At 30.9% G+C, this 24,193-nt stretch overlaps 1 protein-coding gene across 2 annotated transcripts in view; it reads right to left on the minus strand.

The window, feature by feature from the left end:
* LOC113514121 (hemicentin-2-like) overlaps nt 1-9,584 on the minus strand; it is a 135,293-nt gene extending 125,709 nt beyond the window's left edge. For both annotated transcript variants that reach the window (XM_052900594.1, XM_031914274.2), the window contains exon 1: nt 9,321-9,584. The gene's annotated coding sequence lies outside the window, so the exon portion shown is untranslated. The remainder of the gene's footprint in view (nt 1-9,320) is intronic.
* Between the last annotated feature and the right edge of the window lie 14,609 nt (nt 9,585-24,193).

Below are 24,193 nucleotides of genomic sequence, written 5' to 3' on the forward strand. Positions count from 1 at the left end.
GTCGTCACTCCATCTAGTGGGGAGTAGTCCTGCACTGCGTTTGCCCGTACGGGTTCACCACTCAAGAACCTTTCTTCCCCATCAATTGTCGGTTCTTCAAGCTATGTGACCAGGCCATCGCCACTTTAGCTTGCTTATCGGATATCCTCGTTTTGGATTCATACTACGATACGGTCAATATACTTAATGTAAAAGCTCTTACAAATTAAATTAACAAAAAGTTTTATTACCTACAAGAAAATGTATTCCATCAATAATGAAAACGTGAGCATTATCCAATCCAAATATAAAAAGCAAACTTCTCCATTTACGCTCGCATCCCAACTGGAGCCATAACTTTGTGTTATATGTAATTTACTCGAATGACATATATGGTTGTGATGTGTCGAGTTGTTTTTTTGGCATTCGAGTATTTTGGTATATGTTAAAAGAAGAATTCAACTAATAATTATACTTAAGTCTTAGGACTCGAACAAGTGTTCGAGGAATTGGTTAAATAACTTTAAAAAGAATGGTGTTCTCAATTCGATTATACATTTTTTCTTTAGTATTCGAATACCTCGAATAATTTTCTGATGAGTAAAAATGGCCAGACATTTAAAAATGTTTACTTTGATAATTATAGCTAAAAAAACGGCAAAACATAAAATTCTTCAATAAACACATGAATGTCGTAATAAATGTCGTATATAAGTACTCGAAGTCCGTACTCGAACGTGGTGTATTCGAATTCTATATTTGAGTACTCAATATACAGAATTACTTGAGTACCTGAGTACCTATTAGGTATTCGAGTTAGTATTCGAGTGAGCCTGATATGACACATCACTATTATACAGTTAGTGGAGAAGAATTGAATTTGAATTATCCATTTAAAATTTAGTTATGCTCAATCGATTTTTTATAACTCAATTTCCGTGTAAAGATTCTTTTAGTGCTTACAATCGAAAGATTTATGTGTACAGTCATGTTATTAATCTCACCTTCGCATCGTCCGCCGCGGCCTGATCAAAGCGGCTATGGCGTTCGGATCACTTAGAAATTTCTAATTAATTCATCAAACACTTCGTATTAAATAAACATTATTGCTTTGGTCTTAGTAGTATTGGCCTTTCGACATTTACTTACAGGTGAAGTGGACCACACGTGTATACACTTTAATTACCCATTACTTAATATTATAGTTAAAATTAATGGAAATATCATTTTCACCTTGTGTCCACACTATCGATATAACATTCAGGTGATCGTTTTAATTGTAATTAATTATTTACAACATTAATATAGTAATTATAGTCTACGTATAGAACGTAGCTTGGTGTGTTCAAATAATTTGATGACTGTTGATTACTTAGTTAATATCTTTTCTAATGTAATGTATAAATGTAAAATACAAGCTTTGCCTGCAACTTTGTATGAGTGAATTTTGCGGTAAAATATACAAGTACCTATATTAAATTTTTAGTTCGACCTTTTGAAATACAACTGTAAAAATAGTATCTAATTTGATGATTATATTTATTGATAGATTTTGCATGATATCAAAACAAACATACAGACATACAAACAAAAATTCAAAAACTTATTGTTTTGACCTCTAATGAAAAATAAATAATAAAATAATAATAAGACGACCTTAATAAGAATTATGGCTCGCTTATTTTTTTTTAGTATACAGATATAAACTAGTTAAAGTTTTATTATACGAGTAAGTATTAATTTTATTATGATTACCTACAAAATATAGGATATAATTTTTGAAAAGTGCGTCTGTGTTTGTTTGTCTATATAAAGCATGATGTATAGCCTTCTGCATTCTAAACACTACGTGTGTGGTAAATTTTGTAATAACTAGGGGTAACACAAACTCATTTTTACATTTATATATAAATATAAATCAATTAGCGAATGTATGCAAGCGTATTATATCAGAGGTTCTCAGTTCGATTTTTTTTTATGTTTCTTACCTCATACCTCTGTCAGTTATAAATCGATTTGAAAAAACCTTTTTTGTGTAAAAGCATATACTTACAAATATGTGTCGCATAGAAATTTAATCAAAATGGGTTCAGTAGTTTAGTTCTTAAATCAAAATAACTGGCTTTACCTCACTTGAAGTCGGCTTTTTTGAAACACAATCTTAAATTAGTGTTGTGTTTTATCAGAATAAAACTTGTTCGATAGAAAATATTTGAAAAATTGTATGTAAAAAAAAATACGTTAAAAATCTCCATGTAAAAAATTTATTGAGTTTGTGAGAGGGAAAATTTGATCTCATTTTTTTCATAAGTATACACGTGTAAAGCCGGGACAGACACTTAGTTTATAAAGATTTTTCTTAAAATATATATTGGACACATAATAAATTTATAGAAAACAACTGCATATTTGCTTAAATACCTATCCACGTACACCTGAGCTCAGCCACAGAAAAAGGCATTATTGTTTTATCTACGGCTCAACACCCTTTATTCCATTTCGTTGGATGGCTACCATAATTAATCTCATATTCTCGTATAGAAAATTTTATATCCGTGAAAACATTCATGTATTTTATCATGTTTTTAATCTATATCAAAAGGGGAAATTCGAATTTATTTTTGTATGTTATGATTCAGTGAAGATAACATACATATGTGTGTGTATGTGTATGTGTAATTTTCACTAATTCATCACCAATTGATGATGCTCTTTCGAGTCCATATTTTGATTTTTGTCAATATGATATAATTTCTCTTTTTACCACAACTGGATTCCTTCTCAATTTGTTGAATTAATTTAATCAGATCTAGAAGTGTATTCAGTTCCACTTCTGAGTTCAGTTTTTTATGGTTTCATGTACTTGATTATTTAATTTAAAAAGTGACTTCGACATTCATACCATAGTGTTGATACGAGTATTATTAGTATAACTGTTTGATTGTTTGTTTGTTTACTGATAGTAATATGGTGTCTATAAATAAATATTATCTACATATTCATCTCACAGCAATTTGTGTATAGCATTACCTCCTTTACCATAAAGTAGGTTAATTAAACTAGACATAATTATTTTACCTCTTTCTTTCGCACTAGCCATACAGACATGACAATGACACTTTCTTGCATACATATTCACTGTCATTCTATTTCGATCGCTCCCCTCTCACACCCCTTGTTTCATAATTTTTATTTTTATATTTTTTTCTATATACACAACACATACACACATACACTTTATAAAACAAAATTAAAGCTAAGTGAACCAACCTAATCCATAAGGTGGTTAAATTGTAAAATTTTTTTTAAGTCCGTACATCAAAAGTAAGAACGATAAACATTTAGAAAAGTATTTTTTATGATATTCATTAAGGTTGCGCGATACGTGTTACTTGAAAAAATTTTTTATACACGCTCCAAAAATTAGTAAGTTCAAGCTTTAAATTTTTTTATTTCAATACCATCATTTTTATCAAATACTAAAAATTTAGGTTTTTTATCCCAAAATTTTTATATATTTAATATATATATATATATATATATATATATATATATATATATATATATAAATTAATTAATTATACATTAACAAAATATATACATATATATATACACACATACACAAATCGTAGTTTCATTTGAATCATAAAAATTTATTCACAATTAGCTAAATAATATATACAAAAAAATTCAGCTGTATCGTAACTATTTTGAATTCTATTAAAAATAACTTCAGTACCAAACTCGAATTGCCTTAATGTCGTAAATCGATTGCCTTATTTTTAAACTAGAACAAACCTATTAGCTAATGCGATATCAGACAATGGTTCAGACAGCGTCTAGATTTTTTGCACTAAGCTTACTTACACACCGGCAAAATGGCGAGTCGGAGTTTTTATTTTATGTCTAAATAAGGTTTTATTTTGAATAACTGTGAGTTTATACATGAGATTTAGGCATATTTTTGTTTTATATTAGGATTTGGTAAATAATTATAATGTTGATGTGTCTTATTTTCGACACCAAATATAAACAATAAAACAGATGATTACTCATATCGCGTCGCGTCTCTTTGTTTCTTCGCTTTTTTATACCGATTTGATACGGATTTTACTGACATTTAAATATTTTTTTTGCAAATAGTTTGAAGTTACAAATTATGAGATCGTTAAAAACTATTAAACACCAATATATAAATAAAATCGCCGTGTGGTCCCGGCATAGAATAGACCCCTTCCTCTTCCGTGGGTGTCGTAAAAGTTGATTAAAGGAGGGTGAGGGATGGGCAGCAGCGTCTCTCTTAAAAGATCTATAAAAGCCTAATTGCGGTTGCTAACCCGCCTGCCAAGCATGGTAACTACTGGCAAAATTCTCCTTATGGGGAAAGCTTATGTCCAGTACTGGACAGTTAACGGCTGAAATAATAAAAAAAATATATAAATATAAATATAATTTTATTTGTTTATTGAATGGATTGTTATTTTTATAATACATATGTTCGTTCACCTATTAAATACTACGTATAAGAAAAAAAGAGTCAGATCATAAGGTATTTTCAAAAGGGTTTGGTGCGGAAGGTTTGATAACAATTCTGTAATAGCTTTTACAATATCAATGTAAGTAGAAAAAAGTTACTTAAGGCTTATATGGATTGTGGAGTAAGCGTTGTCTATTTCACTTTATGTCTGTGTTAGACAACTTGGAGGTATATAATTTAGCACAAAATTGTTCAATACATAAATTTTACAGTCATTTATTGACGTCACTGTCAATAAGTAACTTAACTAAGAACAAATTGAAATTTAAAACAAAAATAATTATGAATAGATTTAATATACATAAAATTTTAGTAATGAGAAGTTTTGTTTAAGTAATTATTATAGACATAAATAAATAATACAAAAAATTAAACCACAAACATGGTTTTGTTACAAATTAATATAGAATAAATTCTTTCAAATATATAAATAATTAAACAATATATTATCATTACTTTAATTGTCAGTAAGTTGGTTTAAGGTAACTCAGTATCTTTATCACTCACACGATACAATACCACAGATAATACAAACACTTTTTTTTCCAACTGCCGCTACCGTGTTATATTACGAATTCTTGAAATTCTGCCAGCCTTATTCCGCAAATTCTGCGCAATGTTCGCATTTCGACCGCATTTATTTCACCTAGTATTCTTTTTCTACACATCCAAGTCTCATAACCAATACGTATGTACTTTTTCCATGCTGCAAAAGAAACTACACTAACTACTTTACTAGTTACTTGTAAAACGCAAAGTTTTACTTCTTATCTAGAAAGAGCGAGTGTTATAAAACGTTGTATTAAGTATCTTATTAACGTAATAAAAATGTAACTAGACGACGTCTATGGTAAATGTAGAAGTTATTTAAAAAACAAATATGGTCCAACTAACAGCAGTATTTTCTAGAAATTTTGTCTGTTCGTCTGTCTATGTTTGTTCCGGCATCATGTAAAAACGAAATTGGATTCGGTGCTCACAAGTGAGTTCCTGAAAGGCTAACTTAAAGTTTAATACGCCATCTAGAAGTGGTCTGGGGACTACCATGAAATGAAATTTCGAATTTTGAGATTCAGTTTTTTGTTTTTGTTCATAACCAAATCGACCCAGTAAATGGAGCTTAACATGCCGTTTTTCATAAATCATACCATAAAAAACCAAAGGAATTTCATTTTAGCATTTATAATATTTTTAATGGTATGTGTCATGTAATTTTAATATCAAATTTATGTTTCGTTCGGACCCGAAATTTCGGAAAACATTTCATGGTAGTCCCTCTGTTTAGTTGATTTTTCTACTATTGAGGTCTGGGAGAAACGGATTGTTAGTAATAGGGTCTAACTGACCCATTGCCAGCAATACACCCTATCAGGTCGACCTTCACGTGGTTCCCCCTGGAAACCATCGTGTTCTATTTCAAGTGAATCCATCAAGATAGGCTAACTGACCTACCTTTTCATTCTCACCTATCATCCCACACTGGTGCTTCGTCAGCGTATACTATTAGCGCGGGTGCGGTCACCATTCCATTATCATTCATTAAAAAAAAAGACTATGAGTATGATGTCATGGATAAAAGCTAGTTTTTAAATTAATTTTAAATAGGTAACAAACTACTAGGTATATTAATAGCGATATTCGTATCTAGTGGAATTCGTCACGATTAGCTAACTGACCTGCTTTCATCCTCACCTATCACTTCTCACTGGTGTTCCGCCAGCGTATATCGATAGCGCAAGCCGGGTAACCATTATTACCCATTAAACAAAAACTACTGAGATCCACACGTATGACGTAGCGTGCAAAAATTAAATGACAATACAGTAATTTTTTTTATATAACTTAGAATGGCTAACAAGCTGACGGCCCATCTGATGGAAAGTGGTGACCGTCGCCTATAGACATGAGCAGTACCATGGACATAACAGAATATACTGTTTCGCTCATAATACTCTCCATACGTTGCCATTCCTGAGGACTCAGGTGGTATTCCTCTCTACCCTGAAAAATCACGCCATATCCCACCCTTAAAACCGAAACACAGCCATGCAAACACAATAAAAATGCAAATAAATGAAAAGATGATTTGAAGGATAAAATAAGTCTAATATGAGATTAATAAAATATAAAATATGTAGAAGAGTGCCCCATTTTTATAAAGAGATAAGACAGTTTTATTTAGGTAATTAAGTCAGCACATTTCTTAGGATACAAAATACAAATGTGTTATATTGTACATATTTTATTGTGATATTAAACCTTTCTCCAGTAATGTGTCATCAAAAACTTTTTTTTTTTAAATCAAATTGCCATTATAAAATATTAGTATATATTATACCACGTTTATCAAATCATATTTATTACATATTTCAAGTTTATTACATATTTGTAGTCACGTTGTATACAAAATCGTAATATTATTAATGGTATAAAAGCAGTAATGGTTGACTACAAATGGTTATGAATTTTACACAACAATAAAGAGTCTAAATCATCCACCCACAAATATTCACCTCCGTTTGATTCCTACTACATATGCGTTATAGCATGTGTAACTATTGTTAGAACAATGTAAACAAACATAAAAGTATACGGTAGAAATTTTTTCTCACCTGACATATTTAATAAACAATCTTGGCATGTCTTTTTTCGTAATAACAGTGTCTAAAAAGGTTTTGCGTTAGATAGATAGATACTCTTGTTTCCTTCAAAAGATTACAAGAATAAACTTACTACGGATAAAAACAATTACAAGAAATAATCATAGTGTGAAAACAATGGGCGATCTTATTGTTAAAAGCGATCTCTTCCAGGCAACCTTTGGATGGAGAGGAGTAATTATAAACAGTTTGATCGGAGTCGCGATGAAAATTCTATCATTTCTAAATATGGAGATGTAATACATATAATAATGTAAATATACATCCCCACTCATTATTTTATCATTATATGTATACATACATACACAAACATACACACATGCATATAAATACCTACACAAATACATAAAAATATATAACTATTGCTCACATGTATACATAAAACACAAATTTTTTAGATATCTGAATAGGTATGCTAACCAGGCAAATAAACAAATTAAAAAGATGACAACTTGCTCAAATAAAAATCTGTAAGTTTTGTTTTAAAACTTAGCAAACATTTTATATTTCGTATAGAAACTTGTAAACTATTATATAGCTGTACAGCTTACACTATTATGATTATGAGTTAGGTTATGTATATATATTATTTTTATGTGACAATTAGTCATTATAAGTATGTATCATCCATATCATTAGTGTTATAAAAAGTAACTATATTATGTCCATCATACTTTTAAATAATTGATTTGATAAAAACATTGGTCGGGAATAAAAAGTTGTCGTCGGTATAGGTACCTAATATATAATTAATTTCAGTTTCAATTATTTGAATAAATTTATTTATTTGACTTTATATTTATAAATAAATATAAAAATAAAGTATTTATCTTATAGATAGAGCTTAAATTAATCTGAATTATAAAAGTACTTTTAGTATAAAGTCACCAAAAAAAATTTATATATGTCTATGGATTTCTTACACAATAGGTACTATGAGGTAGTATGAAAATACCATAATATAAGAGAAAAACTAAAATGAAACATATAGTAACACTATGAGTAATTGTGACAAAATTATACTCGAATAGAAGCAGATTATCACAAAGCATAATCGTTTATTTGACTTAAAATCAGGGCTTCAATTCGGACGCTTTTTTTTTAAGTACGTTTGTTCCGTTGTAGAACAGGTTAAGGTCGGAGACCATGCTGTCTAGTCTTCAATACGATAAATTGTCTGGAATTCGGACGCTTTTATTAATAACTTGTAAAAATAAAATTAAAGTAAGGGTGTTACTATAAATAAAATTATTTAAGTAATTAAAAAAAAACTATATTTTATTTCACCATCTCTTTGTAATATTCGAAGCAGATAAATATTATTTTGAGATAATAATCTTAATTTAAAGTTAAGGCATAATTTTTATTAATATTAACTTAATTATGAAATATAACTTCATATAAATTTTATGACAATTATAAAAGTATTATTACAAAAGTTTAATATATTAGGTACATGTTTTTTAGCTTGTATAATCCATCTACAATTTAGCTGGATTTTTTATACTGTAGTCATAAGTTACGCATATTGAGTTTTTTACCGCCATTTTGTATCGAGCAAAGACATAAATATCTTACTGATTTGGCTAAAACCTCTTAAAATTTTTAGATAAAGGACTGGTTTTTAAATATCAAATATATTCAAATTAGAGCCTTTAGTTATTGCGTGTTTGTAGCACCCGGTCATTGCCCTTGGCAAAAACTTTTTTATTTTTTAATAGAGTTGTAGAAAACGAAGTGATTAATAACGTGATAAGTGTGTAAACTATGTAATTACTGGCATGTAAAACTAATGTAAGTTATTAAGGTTTCTTTGGTCATAGTAAATTCCCTTATTTTATATTATACTATAGCTGACCCAGCAAATGTTCTTTTGTACCTTATCGACACCTACTGGATAAAATTTCATAAAATTGGTAAAGTAGTTTCGGAAATTAATGTGACAAAATTGTAACAGAGGGTTTTTTATATTAAGGTAGGTACTTTGGTATCCTTACAATAAGTAATATATCTAATTAAAAAAATAATGATATAACTTAAAATAAGCATAATTTTGAATAAATCACTAATAATTAATGAAAGAAAAAAATGAAAAATAATAGAAAAATAAAAAATGGAATATTTAGAATGTTAAAGATACTCACTGTTAATTTATTTTCCTGTTACAACACCATGAAGATTATATTGTCACTATCCTTTTTTTTTATTATTTATACCATCATAAACGTAAAATTTATTTTAATACAACAATAACTTGAAAACAGATTTCACACGTGGAATAGAATAAAAATTACATTCATAACACAAAATTTGAATTTCGAACGCGCGACTCGAGTATGTTCGGAAACACGAACTGGGCGTAACGACGTGCGTTCTACAGACCAAGCGAGCTTTAACTGCCTTAACTTGTTCATTCCTACCGTAGAACCAGTTGACTGCGCAGGATGAGAGAAAATAGAATTACAAAAAAAAAAAATTATTCCGTATGTAACTGTGTGTTTACGCTTCAAATTTATTAATTAACGACTTCCATGACGTGGTGGTGGGTAGGTTATTTTGCATAAATCAGGTATTTGGTTTGATTCTCATTCAGGATAACTTAGGAAACTTTTTAAATTAGCATATTGGGTTGAACGCCCAAATGTTATTGTTTGGTTTCTTATAACACTAGACTAACTCAGATACAGTTTGAAAACCAGAGCTAGCCAATTAGAGTATTTGTAGCACTAAATTATTACTACATCGTAGTGTTTTTAAACATCACCTACTACAATGTATGTAAATAGTAATTATAATATGTCATTAACCCTGCTGTAACATGGACATATGACCAAAGGGAGACTTTGTAAAATCGTTTGCTTGGGTACCTCTGTCTCATTCGTGTTTGTACCGTGAAGCAATTGGGGGGAAAGGGATTGTTAGTCTAGCTAGGGTCTAACTGACTCATTGCTAGTAATACACCCTATTAAGTCGACCTCCATGCGGTCCCCCCTATAAACCATCGTGGTTAATTCTAATGGAATTCCTCACGATGTGCTAACTGACCTACTTTCATCGTCACCTAACATCCCTTACTGGTACCTCGTCAGCGTATACCGATAGCGCAGGCAGGTTACCATTACTTTATCACCCATTAAAAAAATCCGTGAAGCAGTTGTGTTGACATGGCTGTGTTTCAATTTGAAGGGTGGGAATTTACTAGTGAAAAGGAATTTATTGGGTACGGAGGCATAACACATTAGTTGTCAGCAATGGTAATGCATGGGAGGTATCATGGGCGAAACAGTATACACTGTTATGTCCATGGTACTGCTCATGTCTATAGGCGATGGTTAGCACTTTCCATCAGGTTGGTCGTCAGCTTGTTTGCTAATCTATGTTGCATAAAAAAAAATATAAAATTCTTCATTACTTAACTGCAAAGCATTTTTTATATACAAGTTTTTAAGGAAGTGCTTTATTAACTTTTTTTTATTATTATCTTTTAGCTATTAAACGTGTACTTGGCCGATTTTTACAGTATTTTCACAGTCTTGATAGTTTGACCATTGTTCACAAAATTACATCGACCTTAACCGCATTGTTTCGACTGCAATTTGACTGTTCCTAATGACCTGGTATTATATCGTCATAGTATAATTAGTATTATACAGTTTTTATATACTGTACCTCCCTAGCTCATTATGGTTGTTTATATATTTTAGGGGTCCATATAAAAATGTCTTTGTCTATCCGTTCGTTCCTTTGTCACAGTGCTATATCTCAGGAACTATTTATGCTATTGATTAGAAATTTGGAATCTTTGTAAGTATTGATGACATTTTTTTTTTCAATTAGGTAATTAGTTTTAGTCGTGACTTCATTTACCTGATATAATATGTATAGATATGTATTTAATTAACGTAATAAACTAACCCTTTTTCACATTAATTTCTGATGTTAGTAAAGATATTAGATTTTTTTTTATTTATTTATTCATTAAAATAATTTTAACATTTAAATAAGAGCTTTTTTTATTTTAAAGAAGTCCTTCTAGTAGCCCGTAACCTGGATGTGTTGAGACACTTTAAAAGTACGGGTTATCAGTAATTTTTTTACGGATGAAGGTGGAGCTTTTTTTAATGGATGATAATGGAATGTTTACTCTGCCTGCGCTATCGGTATACACTGGCGGGGTACTAGTGAGGGATGATAGATAATGATAAAACCGGTCAGTTGGCCCATCGTGACGAATTCAACAATAAATCAACATAACAGTTTCCAAGGGGAACTGCGTGGAGGTCAACCTTATAAAGTTTATTTATTTATTTCTTATTGTATTCTATAATATAATTAGTAGATAACATTTCAATTATGGACCCTGTTAACTGTTGTAAAGTATATTGTTAGTGATGGGATTGCTAATCTTCATTTTTAACAATACTTTTTCCTCCATATGAAGCTGGAGTGGCGCCTGTACTAAGACAATAGCGGGGTACCAGTGGAGGATAAAACAACTTTATTTATTGGAAGAAAATGGAATGGCAGCCCCGGTTTCGCCATCGGCATAAAATGGCAGGGCACCAGTGAGTAATAATAGGCAAGGATGAAAACAGGTCAGTTAATTCATCGTGACAAATCTAGGAATTAAATACTATGGTTTCCAAGGTGGTCGTGTGGAGGTCGTCCTGATAGGGTATATTGCTAAAAAGAAATTATACTCCATTACTAACAGGCCCTTTTCTCCTGGATGTAAGGATTAGGTTGAGGTCAGATCAGTAAACCCACCGTGAAGAATTCGCTAAGAATTAACCACAATGGTATCCAAGGAGGAACACGTGGAGGTCGATTTGATAGTATATATTGCTGCTGGCAATGAGGGCTAGTGGGCAGTAGTAAGCTAAGTGCTTAAAACTTTTTAGTTTCTTAGATTCTACTTATCTGGACCTCTCGTAATTTAATTGACCATTGTGCATTGTACGCATAGAAACTTCTTAAATGGAACTGTATTGTAGTGACTAACTCCAATTAACAAGAGGAAGACTGTACAAAATTCTTTGCATCGGCACCTCTGTCCCACTCATTTTTCTGCCGTGAAGCTGCTTTGGTAGTTGTGGCCAGGTTGTTATTCCAAAGGTGCTCGTTTCATTTATCTTAGCCAGGCTGTAATTCCAAAAGTGCTCGGTATGGGATCTTTTCCCCCGATAAAAGTGGAATTAAAGTGTCATGGGACAGGAGATGGTCTTACCGTCAGCTGATGCAGTTGAATGTGATAACTGTAATGGGACTGTTATGGGTTTGTCGGGTTATTGTGTACGTGACTTGAGTATTGATCTGGTACGGACAATTCCACGAGGTTTACTAGTATATATATATATATATATATATATATATATATATATATATATATATATATATATATATATATATATATATATATATATATATATATATATATATATATATATATATATATATATATATATATATATATATATATATATATATATACACTCACTCACACACACACGCACGCACGCATGCACGCACGCACACATGCACGCACGCACGCACGCTCGCACGCACGCACGCACGCACGCACGCACGCACGCACGCACGCACGCATAAATAACAATAATATATCACTTCCTATAAATAATAATAATAATCATCTCAGCTCATCGTGCACTGTTGAACAGAAAGTGAAATTGAAAAAAAAAATAGATCACAGGCCTCCCCCATAGACTGCCATAAAGATATAAAATAAAATAAACAGGTAAAACATTGTATTGTAAATATAATAAATATAATAAATATGACATATTGTAAATATTACGCTTCCACTATTGAAAAAAATTTAGATATTTTTATATTCCAATCATGTTCAAATAAAAACACGAAAAAAAATAGGGAGAACTAACAAAATGGAAATAAACATGGAACATTTTGTATTGTAAAAACTTGGCAATTTTGCACATGCCAATCAGGCTTTGCTTTTTTCAACCAGTTTTACATAACAGCAGTAAAAATGCAATCACTCTTCTAACATATATATTTTCAATTGAGTTCAAAAAAAGGTGGTTCTCAGTTATTTTTTTATATTTGAGTTACGAGGTAACACCTTATAACTTCGTCAGTTATAAACCGATTTGGAAAATTACTTTTTTTTTATCTGAATGGATGTACTTTCAAATTAGTCCCATAGAAATTTTATCGAAATTAGTTTAGTAGTTTAATATATATATATATATATATATATATATATATATATATATATATATATATATATATATATATATATATATATATATTATAGAGACAGACTTTGAAACAAAAAAACATTGATTAAAATCAATTCTGAACAAACATGTTTTATTTGTAAACATTTTTATATGTATGTCACTCGATCACGCTTGAGTGGCTAAGCAGCACGCTGATTGCCCTCGCAAACGGTTCGCGATAGCCGAAAATTGCATTTAATGTTTATTGAAAATCTTTGTTTTTGGACAAGTTTTGTTGATACTTACAACTTATTAGCTCTACAGAGCCATACAGGAGCTACAATTATTATTATAAATTAGGTTTGCGCATTGTTACTGAATCGTAGTTGTCAGAGAAAATTACATTCAACCTTTGTATTTTTAGGAAACTATCGTTTCATTAGCTCATCATCATCATCATTAATAAGAATAAGAATGCTTTCTTTCTATATTTTTTTAGAGTCAGTAATTTTCTTTTTTATGCAACTTAGAATGACAAACAAGCTGACAGCACACCCGATGGAAAGTGGTAACCGTCGCCCATAGACATGAGCAGTATCATGGACGTAACAGAGTATACTATGCCATTCCTGAGGACTCAGGTGTTATTCCTCTGTGCCCTGTAAATTCACTGCCATATCCCACCCTTTAAACTGAAACACAGTCATGCAAACACAACTGCATCACGGTAGAAACACGAATGGGACAGAGGTACCCAAACAAATGAATTTTATACAGAGTCTCCCTCTGGTGAAGTAATGTTTGTACTCTCACAATAATCGTTATATTCACTGTAGTTTATGTAAATTACAAATTGTTTGAATTCATTATTATGATTACAAAATTGTTGCGATCATGCAACGTGTTGCGATCGATACTGTGTTTATTTTAATTCTTCAATTATTTAATTCAATTGCACTTACTAACGCCTTGTTTGGAATATGATATACATTGACGTGAAAGATAGACGGACAGACAAACTCACTCAGTAAGGAAGATTAAAATGAATATTAACTAAATAATTCCTCGACACCAATCAACAAGATGTAAGCACCTAATAAAAATAAGGCTCGCCACGATTTAATTAACGAAAGGCAAATGACAAAATTGTAGGTACTCGCCAATTTCCCGCCAAAAGACATTAAATTAATTAAATATCTGTAAATAGAGCCAAAGGTGTCAGTGAAGGGCGTATCTAAAATGGCGGAACATCGAAAATTGTCGGTTAATTGCCACTCGCAGTTTGATCGTAAAATTTGAGCAAGATGGTATGGTTGCAACATCTGTACGTTTGCGATTACGTAGATATACTCATATATTTAGTAATTTTTGGACATTAGCAACCCTAAGTTTGGTGACTGTCTTTTTTTTAATATTTATGTATTATTTAGTTATTTGTTTTATTAATTTTTTCTTTAATTGCTATTATTCTTCTTTGGCTAATGAGTACAAGGTTTGATAGCAATAATACTCAGCATTTATTGGCTTTATAAAATGATTTGTTCCATACTAAGTTTCGTAACAACAAATAAATATAACATAATACAGTAAATAAAAAAAAAATCTTATTAACAGATTCTTTATTTCTTTAGTATCTGATACGTGATTTTTATTTTTAGTTGATCGTATGTAAAACTAAGAGAGTAATTATACTATAGAATATATTAGAAAAGAAATAGCGTAAATCATAAATTCAAAAACTATAAATAAAATGTTGAGCTTTTCATACTAATTCAACAATTGTATACGCCGATGTAGTATGAGACTAAATTTTTTCCACTCAAATTAAAAAAAAAATTGAGTCCTAGATCCTTTTATAGGAGTATTTTAGAAATTGAGACTAAAATACTCCTATAAAAGGATGCTAATATATATAATGCTATATATACATATATATAATGGACTCATATAAAATGCCAGTAAAATGGACTGTTCTATACTAGAATATTAGATGATATATATAAAATAAATGTCTTAACCACTCATTTGCTAACATAAGTAAAATATAACTAATAAACTTAACGTTTATGTTGTCTGAATATATAAATTATTAAATATATAAAAGATCGATATTACCACATGACGGCAGAGAAACGGGAGGGGTTTTAATATATTGAACTATATTAAAGATGCGACGTAAAAATGTCACGCAAGACACGACGTCAGCCGTCGAATTGTTTACTCTCTCCCTCATATCATGTACGAAGCTCAGTTACAAAACAAATTTTTAAAGGCATCGATATATAGAAAACCCATTTTTCACATTCCCACAAAAAAAGTACACTTAAAATTTTACTTATAGAATTTAAAGAAATAAGTAGTTATAATAGTTTTTTTTTAATAGATGATAATGGAACGGTGACTCCGCCTGCGATAACGGTTTACGCTGGCGGGGCACTAGTGAAGGATCATATAATAGGTGAGAATGAAAAGGCAGGTCAGTTAGGCCATCTTGATGAATGCACCTGAAATTCAGCACGATGGTTTCAAGGGGAGTCACCACGTGGAGGTCAACCTAACAAGGTATACATATAGCTGGCAATAAGACTGGTAGTCCGCATTACTAACAATCCTTTCCCCCCTCGAAAAGGTAGGTCAGTTAGCCCATCATAATGAATACATCTGGAATTTAACACGATGGTTTCTAAGGGGGACCACGTGGAGATCGACCTGACAGGTTATATTGCTAGCAATAAGACTGGTAGTCTGCAGTACTAACAATCCCTTCTCCCCGTATATAGATAGATACTGTTAATTGATCCCTATAAGTTACAGTAGTAAACTTATAAAAAAATACAAAACATATATACCTATTAATATATAATCGTATTACTGTAGGTACAGATACAGAATTTTAATTATTTTTTTTTTAGTTTTGGATAATGTAAAGATTTTTTGATGTAAAATTTGTAAGAATACTTTAGGGGCTTATTACATTAAAAACTTGCCTAAAGATTTAGACGACGTCATTAAAACTGCTTTATTTAGTCAGTGCTTTAAGTGCTAATTTGCAGGACAGCTGAATTTAATTTGTAAAGTTAACAAAATAAATCCTTAGCACGTTTGTCTACAAACATCACTGGATAGCTAAAAATGTGTACAAAAATTAACTCAATGCTCTCTATTTTCTCTGCTGTTTTATAGTGTTTGAGCATATAAGTGTCTAAGTATTTTTATATATCAATGTACAGGAACCTAAATAGACGCTCTGGGGATCTTGTTATAAATATACGGAATAAATTATTATGGAACAATACTGAAAATAGGTTAATAAAAAAAAAAACCTTAAAATAAGTCCCCGAAAATATCGCGTACCATAAATAAAAAATATCCCACCTTTTCTGAAGTCACTTAATAATGATTTCATGTCAAGTATTACGCTTCATTACGATTTTACTTTGTGTATTTCTAACGTAAAAGACATAAGAAATAAAAAATAAGACATGTGGAACAAAAAGGAAACATTTGTCACGGATGTGCAATAATTTAATTCAGTAGACGTGAACAGTAAAAACAAAAGAACAATTTTATTGGTGATAAAAGGGCAATATTTTCATATAAATAACCAATATTGTATTATTGTGATGGCATCCATGCTGTTCAATATCACGAAGGCGCGGCGATATTTATGGCAATGTAATTTATTTGTGGAAACAATAATGGTTTCTTGTCGGTATGTCTCATTGTCACCCTAATTAGAGGTTGTTGATGAGTTTACATGGAATTAAAGTAACAAATTTAAACATTTCTTTTTAATTTAGCAACTTCAACAATTACAATTTTTTAATTTTATTTTTGCATTCTAACAATTACACTTAGTTTTCTAAGTTTTGAAGTATTTGTATGTTTATATATATGTTCTCTATTCTTAAACTCACAATTATAGTATCTATTGAAGTGAAATTTTATTTCCGATATTCATTGATATTTTAAAATGGAAAAAAAAATTCGCGATGAGTGTCTACCGAAGCGATTATTTAAATTAACTGGCATTGGTTTCGGTACAGAAGGTTTATTTTAAATATCGGCCACATCGAAATATTTTCAATTAAGTACCTACTGTTTGTGAGAGAAATACATGAAATTAAATAACCAGATTTTTTTTTTTATAAAATTTGATACGTAGTATATATTAATATAATTCTTAAGTTAATATTTGGAATGTTATTTTAATTCATGAGGCATAGTTGCGAATTAGAATTAGTAGAATTAAAAAAAAATGTTATTAAAGCAGTTGTTATTGGCTTAAAAACTGTTTTCAATATTATACTTCTATATACATTTACTGAAATGTGTTATTTAAAAATAAAAACAAATCATAAATTTAATGAAGACAAAAAAATATATAATATATAAGTTAAGTAAACACGCCTGATGTCTGTTCCATTCTCTGAATAGTATAAATATCTATGATGACAGGCAATAAGACAAAAGAGGGGTGGTCCGTAAATGAATGAAGTGCTTCCGAAATACTCGCTCCGGGACTACCTATTGGAAATGTAGGACGATTGGGGAAGATAAACTGATGAAACCAGGCCAACGGAGTTTTAGGGAGCTGTTTTAAGAATTTATGTTTTTCTAAAGTGAAGATAACGTCTATTAAACGAGCCGTTTTATTGTGGCCCTTTGAGATCGGCATTGTTGACTTCGCGCAACGTTAAAGTGCTAAGGAGTATGCAGTTACGATCTTGTTATAGCGCTAACTAATTCCTTTAGGTCTACTCTTGAATTTAAACTCAGTATCGATTATAATGCAGTATAATTTTAGAATATAACAATAGAAGTTGGGTTAGAATTGGTATCTAGTTTGTATGAACATATTGCACTAATATAGATTTGTTAAATTGACATCAGGACGACTAAAGAAACAGATATATAGTTTCAGTTTCTCTAACGAGAATGAAATTTATCATTTTTGCACGGACATATACAAACCAATTTGCTCTTGTACTGCGCTGGGCGATGTAGTTGGGAATTAGGCTGTTAACTATTGATAAGAAGTTATGTGAGGATATATGTATATTGAAAACAATTCCATTTTTAAATTAAATGAGTTTTTGTATCCGCCAATAAACTGGTAAATAGTTCCGTGATTTCTCGATTTCTCTAATGGTAAAACTGTGTAATTTTTATTGTTAAATAAATAAATAAAACAAAATACAATCAAATAGGCAACTCCTCCAAATCAGCACAATATTCTGCACGTTTCGACTCCATTTATTTTGTTTTCACGTACCTCATATTCACTACCATGTAACAGCGTAATCTATGGAGTTATAAATCATCTGCATTTTTGTCTAATGAAAATGTTTTGGTTTGGCTTGTTTACTGTTTTTGCTGAAGCTTTTCAAATTAAATCTTTCTCGTAAAATAAGGTCATTTTAATGACATTCTAAAATCTTAAACATACCTTTCAAGAAGCGGTAGTTATTAATTATTAGGTTACATTAAAATACTTAGTAATTTCGCTTTCATTAGACATTCGACATTCGACTTAACATCACGTACATCAAATAATACCAGAACACTTGCCTCTTAACAGCTAAACTTATACTCGACCCAGAAAATGCTTTACGAGTACTAAGCGCTTGCGTAACTTTATAAAGGGCACCTTCAAATCACACACTTGGTATACGCTAGAAAATCGTTACAAAATAGATAAATAGTTTTTATCCATAAGTATATAGTATAATTTGGTATGTGATAGATATATATTCTTTATTGTACACAAACATAATATTAAAAATAATTTTAAACATAATGTACAAAGGCGAGCTTATCTCTAATAAGAGATTTCTTGCAGCAAACCTTTTCAAGTGAATTAAATGTTGTTTAAAGTAAAATATGTATATATATTTATTTACATTTAAAGTTCTTGTTTATATTTTTTTATAACATAGGGGTAAACGAGAATGCGCTTCACTTGATGGTAAGTGATTACCGCCACTTATGAACACTTACAATACCAGAGGCATTGTAGTTGTGCTGCCGGTATTTTAAAAAGGAATATGTACTTTTATTTAAGGTTACGATGTCGTATCGATTCGGATATACTGCTGCTGGAAGTTGATTGCAATGCTTGAAAAACGCACGACGGAGGACCACCACTCATCCAGAGGGTTGGGATGGAACTTTAGTATGTAGTGGGTTGTAAGGTGGTGAAAGCAGTACCAGATATTAATTCAAAACAAGCAGCTAAATACATAGCTAAACCTAAACTGATATATTAAGTGCTACAAGAAATTGTTTGTTTCCCAAATAAAATAGAAACAAAATTTCTGTTACAGTGACACAATGTATATAATGGTTTACCATAAAACTTATGAATTGTGTTGTAAAAAATTCCTCCTAGTTTCTTTTTATTCGTGATTAAAAGGAAATTCGGTGACTATACGCGACTGTTTGTTATCTCCGCTTCCCGCAGTAATATTCTAAAATTATTTGTGGCACGTGTGTACTGTAAGTTTCGTTAAAACAGGAACCTTTGTGTAAAATTTAAAGACTAGATTCGGGATAGAGTTATGCTTTACAAAAGAGTATACTTAACACAAAGGATGGGAAATCCTATTTCAAAATACGAAAAGCATTTTGTTTTTATTAGGAAAACAAATGAGCTGCCATACTACCAAATGGGACATGTCAAGGGGGGAAGGGATTATTAGTAATAAGGACTGCCAGTCCCATTCCTAGCATTATACCCTGTCCGGTCGACGTCCTCGCGGTCCCCCATGGAAACCATCGTGCTGAATTCCAGGTGTACTTATCACGATGAGCTAACTGACTTGTCTTTTCATTCATACCTGCCATCTCTTACTAGTGCCCTGTCAGTATATACCTTAGCGCAGACGAAGTAACCATTCTATTATCATTTATTAAAAAAAATTGAGACATGACACTTGTGCATAAAGGGTTTGCTATATCATCGCCGGGCTTTAAGAAACTATGTGCGTAAGAAATTATGATAATGATGAATATGATAATATGGTATAATGACAAATAAATATCAATTACCTGATAATCAAGTTAGTATAGTTTGTGAAAAACAAACAGGCAACGTACATGTGGGGGACAACTACAGAAAAGTCCATTATATAGTTTAGTCCGACCAGGAATGGAAAACAAGACCTCATTTAAGCTAAGTTACGAACTCGCCACTGCGCCATGAAAGTCGTCGTGAAACAATAAATTATAACGTTGTTTTGATGACCCTAAACTATGGTCTCTAGAAAAAACTATGACAGGTTACTCATAAATGATTAAACTTGAGTGTTTGCAGAAAGAAATTCCTTCTACACTGTGAGAATTAATTCCCTGTTGACGCAATAATAGAAAATAGTTTTATGCCATTTTTAATACATCAGAAATGTCATATAACTTCCCTTTCTTTTCCCCTGGGTGTTGTAAGAGGCGACTAAGGGAACTTAATCGTTAGACAATGGGTAGCAGCGTCCGTTCTAAAATTAAACTAACTAAATCAAAGTAAATTGCGGTTGTCAATTCATCTGCCAAGCATGGTAACTACTGGCAAAGCCCCTCCAATAGGAGGAGGCTTATGTTCAGCAATGGACAGTTAATGGCTGGCATGATGATATCATTAACTGGAAAAATAAATCACATCTTTAAAATTGTACAAACAATTTATATTGTTTATTGTATCTACCGATGTTCATCTTTCAAGATATAACTGGGTCAATTATACTACCAATTAATTGCACTGCACGTCTGAGACAATGAATTCTTCAATTTATTTATAAACCATTTTGCTAGTTTGGCGCCAACCAATAGCTATTAATTGGCTTACACTCCTATCATTAATTTATTGAATATGCCCCACATTATGGTTAGTGATGGGTAGATTCAGACTCATTGGAATACAGTATTAAGTAGTTAATAACCTTATAAACAATCACATTTAAAATATTTATTTCGAATACACATTACTGGAATAACAATTTGAACTGTTCAATATTCTTTCAGAATTACTATCTATGGTAATGTAATTGATACATAGATTAATATGTAGTTGATATAATGTAAATATTGTGAAGATTATATGAATATTATTAATAATATTAATCATATACTATAATTTTTTTATACAACTTAGAATGATAAACAAGCTGACGGCTCACCTAATAGAAAGTGGTAACCGTCAATTTAGACATGAGCAATATGGACGTAATAAAGTATATTCATTCGCCCATGATACCTCCCCATGCGTTGCCATTCTTGAAGACTCAGGTGTTATTCCTCTGTACCCAGTAAATTTACTGCCATATCACACCCTTGAAACCAAAACACAACCATGTAAACACAACTGTTTCACGGTAGTAACACGAATGGGACAGAGGTGTCCAAGCAAATGACTTTTGTACAAAGTCTGTCAAATTATATATACAATTATATTTTAGATATACTAAGTAGGTTAAATACACACCTAAGTAACAAAATATAAGATCTTGGGCTTAATTCGAAATTTACTCAAGTCATTGAAATACTCAAATACAGTAATGGAGTTAGACACTCATATACCGAAATAAGCCAACTTGGTATAGATCATTCATTACGGTGTCTGTTTCTCTTTCATATTAGTTGATTATTAAAGTATAATTGTATGTATAGTAAGTTATAATTGTTTGAAACTCTATAAAATTTATCATCATTATTAGCAGTCTATTGCAGGACCCATTAAACAATGAATCTATAGCCAGTCGCAGTCATAATAACCATTGTTATAGTCTACTTCAATATAAAACACTTTGGTTGAAATTATTTCAGAAACACCCACTAAATGAAAGTAATAAATACTAATAGACATCCGATAGTCGGTGTCTAAAATATGGACCTCTTCTGTACATTTCTTTTTATTAATTTAATTTTCTTTTCTTAAATTTATCATTTTTTTCTATTGTTTCTGTGTTTTCTTTGTCTTTTTAATATATTGCAGCTGTCCAAGTTATCTATTTTTTTCAATATGTGTCTTTACATAACTTCTTATCAATGGTTAACAGTCCATCCCACAACTACATCGCCCATTGCGATGCGAGGGCGAGTTAGTTTGGATGAGTTGATGTAAAAATGATAAAGGACATGCCAGAACCAAAATGGCATAATTCTCGTACGTACTAAAATCTTATATGAAAGTTTGATAAAAACAGTAATAAGAAAAGAAGTATTTGGTACCTATTCAGTTCTGTCTGCCTACCCTATATTGGACTTGGCATTCATTGGTATTATTAATAGATAGATATCTAAACAAGCCATAGAATTTGGAAACATTGATCACAAGTTTTTGAAATAAGAAAGTCTGGTCAGGGGCGAGTTGAAATACACACTGAGGATTCCGTACATAAATATGTAAATATGAAATAAGATGACCTTTATTGTATTTAATTATTTATACCTAACGCCTAATGTCTATTTCATATGAGAAATAGTTATTATTATTAATACTACAACTCGTAAATTATTATTTTCGATTATAATTGTGGTTAAAAACTGGACCGCACTTATTTATTGATTGTAAAATAAAATGTTTATGAATTGTAATTATTTCATATTTTTGTTCCAGAATCTTTGAAGATATGATAAAGGAATTGGTTTTTATCTCACATCATCATCACAACAAAAAATATATATCATAAACATACCATAAATGAAAATCAGTTTTAACATGTACATACGAACCCCATCCAAGTGACATCCCACTTAGACTAGTAGGTTTATTTTCAAATTTTGAGTACATATTTTGAATTCTCTAGCAAAAAAAAACAAAAGTATTTTTTTAATTATTTACATGTAAAACTATTCCATATTTTAAATGGATAGCTTTAGTAGTTGCCGAGATATAGCTTTGTGACAGACCGATGGACCGACGAACGGACAAAGTCACACCATAAGAGTTCCTTCGTACCTTTATTGTATGGAACCCTAAAACCAACAATTTGACTAGGCCAATACGAGTAGATCAGATAAGGACTTCACTAACTTTCTATTCACCAGCATAAAAGCATAAAATATTGGGATTATAAATAATAGGTAGTCTCTACTTCCATAGAATACAAGCATAGTTTTGTAATCAAATTCATTGAGAAAACAAAAAATGTTGCAATACTGTAAGACAAACAAAATTAGTGGTAAACCAGTTGACCCGATGTTGATTTAGAAGAAATAAAAATAGAAACGAGTCATTGCGTACCTTTTTTATGTAATCGAAACAAAACAATTGAAGGCTTTGGCAATTTGCAACGTTTCCAGCGTTGCACAATAAAAAATAGTCCTTGTGGTTTTTACATCTTAATTGTTATTTGTATATTCATTATATAGTTCGTGTAATTTACTGTAATCAAATTTATTACTCCTACTGACCAAGAATATTTCATCACTATTACGCACAATCCATTATCGTCCCACTATTGGGCACGAGTCTGTTCCATAAAAGGCGATATTAACTCACTATTACCGCAATGTTATTATTTAATAATGCTGTGCGCGTCATACGGTTTAAGTAGCCTATTATAGGATTTTATTTCTTTTCTTGCGCTTCTGAAAGTACTTTATACTTACGTTCTCTAAATCGGCTCTTACGTCTTTCTGGATATGAATATGAAATATATTTAATCCGATTGAAAGTAATAAAAAAATACAGACATGGTACTCGTATGTACTCAAGAAGAATATAACTCGAACCAATTTGAAAAATTTTGTTACTAAAATTGGCCTCATAGAGAATCGAACCTGCGATTTCATTGAGTAAAGCAACTTGCTTTTCACTGAGC

This window comes from Galleria mellonella, unplaced genomic scaffold (genome assembly GCF_026898425.1).
Source record: "Galleria mellonella isolate WM207_F2 unplaced genomic scaffold, CSIRO_AGI_GalMel_v1 utg65, whole genome shotgun sequence".
In the NCBI taxonomy this organism is placed as follows: Eukaryota; Metazoa; Arthropoda; class Insecta; order Lepidoptera; family Pyralidae; genus Galleria; species Galleria mellonella.